Below are 6,000 nucleotides of genomic sequence, written 5' to 3'. Positions count from 1 at the left end.
TACATTCTCATAAAGTGGAATAAATTGTGATCTTTTATGCAGAGAATCTAGAAAGAAAGTTTAACAAAAAAAAATGTTTAATAAAGAGTTTAACAAAATTATATCTGCTGATTTGACCTTTATATCTCCCTGTCTCCTGTTCTGAATGTTGATATAGTTATAAATAAATAATAAATAAAAAACAAACAAATAAATAATAATAACAATAACAATACAACAAAAAATAATAAAAAAAACCAGTGTGATTTCTGATTAAATAAATCTGATCTTGTGGAATCTTGGCTGCTGAGTGCTTTCCCAGGTGGGCAAAAGCTAGAGTAATGCTTGGCACTCTTTTCCCAGGTAGAGGGTAAACGAGACACTTTGCTATCTCATGGAAGCAAGAGACTTGGAGTCATATGGAGGCATGAAAAGAAAAATAATTCAGCTAGACTTCACATATTCTTTCATTTGCCTCAGAAAGATCAGCCAGGCATGAAAGTTTAATGCATTCAGCTGACGTTTGCTAAGCCTGAAAAAGATGACATTCCATGGCCTCTGCGTTTTTGGGTTCGGGAACACGTTCATGACCAGTGGAAGGTCACGGCTGACATTGAACAGCTGGGCCTGTTTTGGAAGTTTGTGGTCTGGGAGCAGTAAAGTAAACAGCAGCTCAGAGGAGTTCTACTAAAAAATAAATAGGACATGTTATCCCCAACTTTTGAACAATTAGGAAAAAATACCATCATGTTTAGCATGGACGTTAATAGTTATAGTCTTAAAAATGTCCAGATGACTCTGATTTGTGGGGACTTGCTTTTGATCCAGGGGAAGAGAAGAATACTCTTCACGGTGGTTCAGCCAAATATCCCATGATCTTACTGAAGAGAAAATAACATATTGGTTTTCACTTGAATCAGCTTCCTTTATGTATAGCTGATGCTCACAATTCATAGTGCTGAATGTGTATTGCAGCTAATTATGCCTGAAGATCTATTATGATTAAGTTTAAAGGTTTGTTCTGCAACTTTTTCCCTCCTGCTTGTAGCTGAGCACAAAAATGGCCACCATACAATGTTGAATGCTCCGAGCTGAATGGTCCAAAATTGGGCTCATGTAACTTACTGTGGATTTGGCCCTTCTTCTCTTTTTCAAAACAAATGATGATAACATCTATTGGTTTTTATTTTTAATGCACTAGAATTAGCTGTGCCAAGTTGTGCCAGAAAGGCTATGAATAATAGATCTAAAGAAAAAGTGCAAGGGTTCCACTATCAGACTGTACTAGGCAGCATTTATTTGACAAACTTACAATGCTTTAGGGGGTCTTTAGTTTTCTTTGCTCCTCTTTTACTCTGTGAAATCAGGAATCCACAAACAAGATGCCAGTCATTGGGTGGAAGATTCATAATATTTTACAGAAGAAAATATATTAAAACATCACAGAATCACAGAATCACAGAATCACAGAATCACAGAATCACAGAATGGTTGAGGCTGGAAGTGACTTCTAGAGTTTATCCAGTCCAACCCCCCTGCTCAAGCAGCGACATCCAGAGCACGTGGCATAGGGTGGCATCCAGGCGGGTTTTGAAGATCTCCCAGAGAAGGAGACTCCACAGCCTCTCTGGGCAGCCTGTTCCAGGGCTCTGTCACCCTCACAGGAAAGAAGTTCTTCCTCACATGGAGAAGGAACTGCTTGTGTTTTAACTTGTGCCCATTACCCCTTGTCCTGCCACTGGCCACCACCGAGAAGAGCTTGGCCCTAAAACATACTAGATTTTTTTTGGAAATGAAGAACTTGCCAAATCCTTGGTTATATATGGGGAAAAAAATGAAGAAAAGTGGACAGCCCTGATGGTTTCTTCTCCACACACACTATTAATCCGTGTAGCTTCAGACCTTCTTTTCTAACATTGTCAAATTCTTAAAAGATGTCCGCACTACTTTATTGCCTTCAAGAGAGTTATTCAAATTTAATTTTCCCCCATGTTTCCTACCTTGACTGGTTTGGCAACTTAAATATTTGAGACATGAAAAAAATCAAAGAAAGAAAACTGCCCCTTCCTAACCCAGGTGCCTGCTTTACATTTTTAAGATTTGGCTTGACAACAAAGATTCGATAATATTTCTCTTGGGGGGATAAAATAAAGCAAATTGGTCACCTGAGCTTAAATGAAGCACCCCTTCAAACAAACTTCTAGAAGGGGAAGTGTCTGCAGCCATACTATCCATTTTCATAGCTATACATCCACTTGTGCACTTTTTGTTAATGTTACTGAGTGCCCCTGTGGGTTTCTTTCTCTTTCTGGTTGCAGTTCCACCACAGAATTCTAGAATTTTTTTTAGTAGTAGTGCTTTAAATATTACATTATTGATATAATGATCTAAACCAAATAACAATGTGCAGGTTGAAACTAAATATAGCCTAATCTTACAAGGGACTCTAGAGCACAGTTTTTTGATGAGCCAACTTTTATTGCAGGTTGCTTGAGGAATTCAAATGTGTTGCTTGTTTTCTCTCTCAAACTCCTGTAACTCCAGCTTAGACAAGCAAGAGGAATAGTTGCACTAGAAAAGATTTTTTTTTTAAGAGAAGAGAAAAGAAAAGAAAGAGAATAGGTATAAAGATCTAACCGATGCAGTAGAACATGAAGATGTTCAAGCCTAGTTCTCTGTCTCATGGAGAGATAGAAGAAATGTGTTTGCAGGCACCAAAAGTTAAATAGAAAATGGTCCAAGTTCTGACACAGTTTTGATTCCATTACTGGTTCACTGCTGTGGCCAGATCAGTGGCTTAAGAGGAGATAACATGCTTTTAGCTGTGAATCTGTTGCTTTCTATTAACTGGAACAAACAGGTAGCTTTCTAGTTTTCAGAGCCTGAAGTAAAAGACATTACAGAAGCACTGAGGAAGGAAGGGACCTCTGGATGTTATCCAGTGCAACCCCACTGGACGTTTTCACCAGTCTTTCTTTTGCTGCTGATGTCCTCATAGAAAACCTACTTGTTGCCCTCACCAGATTCAGCTCCAAATGGGCTTTGGCTTCCCTGTTTCTCTAGAGAGATGCTTGGAACAGAGGTGTCTCTACACTCTTTTTGGGTCACTTGTCCTACTTTCACTTCTTTCATGTTCAATCAAGGTAACAGTGAAGCTCACAGAAATACTACTTTTGATGTAGCCCTGTGCATCCAAGCCATTAATATCAAATATATTTCTCTTCACAGTTCCTTCCTGCATTCTTCCAGGTGTTACATAAACAGACTTATATAACTGCAACACTTTATTTTCTAGAAACTCTAAAAATTGTAAATCATACCTGTTCATAGAGCTTCAGTTTTTACCAATGTAAAGTGGCTTTGTTCAGCTTTTTGTGTATGAAATATAAAGTCATTTGTACTACAATGTGTGTATTTTACATCCTGACACAAATAAATAGTTTCCAGTTATTTAGTCACCAGATCTTATTATACTTGTCCACTGGGTTAAAGTGGTCCCTATCAAAACAAAAGCCTGCTCTTTGCAGTTTTTCTCTTCATTTTGAGGCAGTAGTACTGCATCAGCTTAAACCAGTCTAAGCTAGTAAAGGTGCCAAAAGCTGGTATTCAGGAATGCACTTTAGGATCAGTGAAGGAAGAGGGTATAACCCTCTGGTGGGACTGTGGTCCCACCACAGTTCTTAAACCAGCTGTGAAACCATACCCTGGAGTGGACAAGAGGGCACAGGAAAGGGTAGGGGGCTTTAAAATGAACAGGGACTCCAGCCTTCAAAATCCTTATCACAGAACTGGTTGCTGGTATAGCAGACACAACGTCATCTTTACAAGAATGCTGTCTTGTGTAAGTATTGTAATTTCCATCTCCCCTTTTGAATTTCGAAACTACTAGAGATTATTAGATTGATTCCAGATGATCAGGAGATAGAACTGATTTACAGTTCTGTTCCGTAATATACTGAGTGGAAAAGAGTTATATCAGGTTCAATCAAAACTGTAGCCATTTTTTTTTACCCTTTTTACCCTTTTACCCTTGTAAGTATCTACTTGTTCTACTTTCAATATATTTGTTCAATATATGTTCAATATATTACAAATATGTTTGACTAGATTTTTCTGATATGAAGTAGCTTCTGGAAAAGTACACTTGTATTGCTATTCTCTTCAAGTAGCTTTCAAAAGGGAAGCCATCACTTAACTCATTTGTCCAATCTGGCTATAAATCAGTGGACACTACACTGCAGAAAATATTCTTCCATTGGCAGGCACTTAGCTGAGATGACCTAATCATTTTTTCCGTCTCCAGTATGAAGGTGTCTAAGATTTATTGCAAAGTTAATATAAATTCAAGACTATAGATTTTTTTTTTTATGACTTACTATCAAGACAATGACAAAACAAGGCCAGCTTAAGTACAAATAGCTTTCTAGTGTCAGGATATTAAAATATATCAATCCAACTTTATGGCAGAATTTAAATAGGAAGCAGCTGAAAATGAGATATTTTCTCATCCCTGTTCTTTTAAAATCTATTAAGCTAATTAACTCTATTATAGAGAAACAAAGTTTTTCCTATCAGTTCAAAGAATGACTTAAATGGAAAATTACAGTGTCAGAATGATGTTAAAACAATGTCACCGATAATTTAGGCAGATCACATTGCAAATAACTAGGGCCCATATTGTTAAAAAGGAGTAGGATCCTAAAAGGAGTAGGATCTAGATCCAAAGAAGAGTATAAGCATGAAGAAAACATAGGCGAACTTTTGATGCCTTGTTCAAAAGTCTCGTCTGAATACTCCTAGCTTCCCTCATCCTGAGGTACCTAAATCTCACTTAAGACCTCTCTTTTCACCCAGAAAGCTGCCTACATTTGCCCTGATCTAAAGAGTTAGATGTCTAAACCACCTTGGGATCCAGAAACAACATGGGGACAGATTTAAAAGCTTGAAGGACTTTTCCAGTATCACTAATCAGAATAATTAACCTCAGTCTTAGGTAGATAGCCTTTTTGGAGCTGCTGAACATCACTATAAAAAACATGAATGAAAGGGAGGCAAGAAAATATACACAGGCACATACAATCATGAGATGACTTTCAGAAATACTTGTGCCATGGTAATGGGAAATGGACAAAAGGCTCCTGACATGATTAGATAAAAGCTCAGGAACAAAAGAAGATCTTGAGGTGTGAGAGGAACCTCTCAAATAGCGCAGGGAAGTCAAAAGGGAACTCTTCATGAGTGAGGAAGAAGGCTGGGCAGGACCAGAGAGTTGTACCAGGCATTGGAACAGAAGAAAAAAGGGAATCTGGAAACCATTTACTCAAAATGGGAGTAACAATAGCATCTATATTCTACTGATCAGTAATTCTACAAGGGGAATTTAGCACTGAGGAAAGACAGTCTACATCTTTAGGCCCATCTGTAGTTTTTCAGGGGAAATTTGGGAGAAGATGTTGCGGGCACAAGCAACAGTGTCTGCTGTGTCCTCAGCTCAGCCTTGCTCCTACTGTACACACAAGTCATATGCTGACTGTGAGTCAGCAGTGATCTGACCTCCCTGGAATCCATATCTTTTTGGTAGGTCATAGATTAGACTGCTGACATTATCCAGGCTACTGTCTACAGGATATTGGACCAGTTCCTGAGGTCATAACTTCTTACCCTTCTGATTTAACCAGACTTCCTACTGACTCTGCCATGTAACAGAGGAACACACTTAAGTATTGTAGCTGTTCATAAGGTTGAGATTTCAGAGGCATGTTCTTGTTTGCAGCCATCGGCAGATGCCACTCTTGCACAATTAATACAATAGCCATGATGCTTTTTAGTGGCTATATTCGGTAGCTGTTGTCCCTAGGAAGAGTTCACTTGTGCCTGACTTTTGGATGACAGCCTAGATAGACCTTCTGAGTGTCTTTTAATCACACACATCTGAGGCTATACCCACTAGATGATACAAATTCCCCAGCTAAATCATGGTAGCCACCCCAGACCACTGACCACATATCTCATTCTGCTCTA

This window comes from Tinamus guttatus, unplaced genomic scaffold, assembly GCF_059628265.1.
Source record: "Tinamus guttatus ecotype Peru unplaced genomic scaffold, ASM5962826v1 Tinamus_guttatus_pri_ptg000371l, whole genome shotgun sequence".
Taxonomy (NCBI): Eukaryota; Metazoa; Chordata; class Aves; order Tinamiformes; family Tinamidae; genus Tinamus; species Tinamus guttatus.
This window is presented reverse-complemented; position numbering follows the sequence as displayed.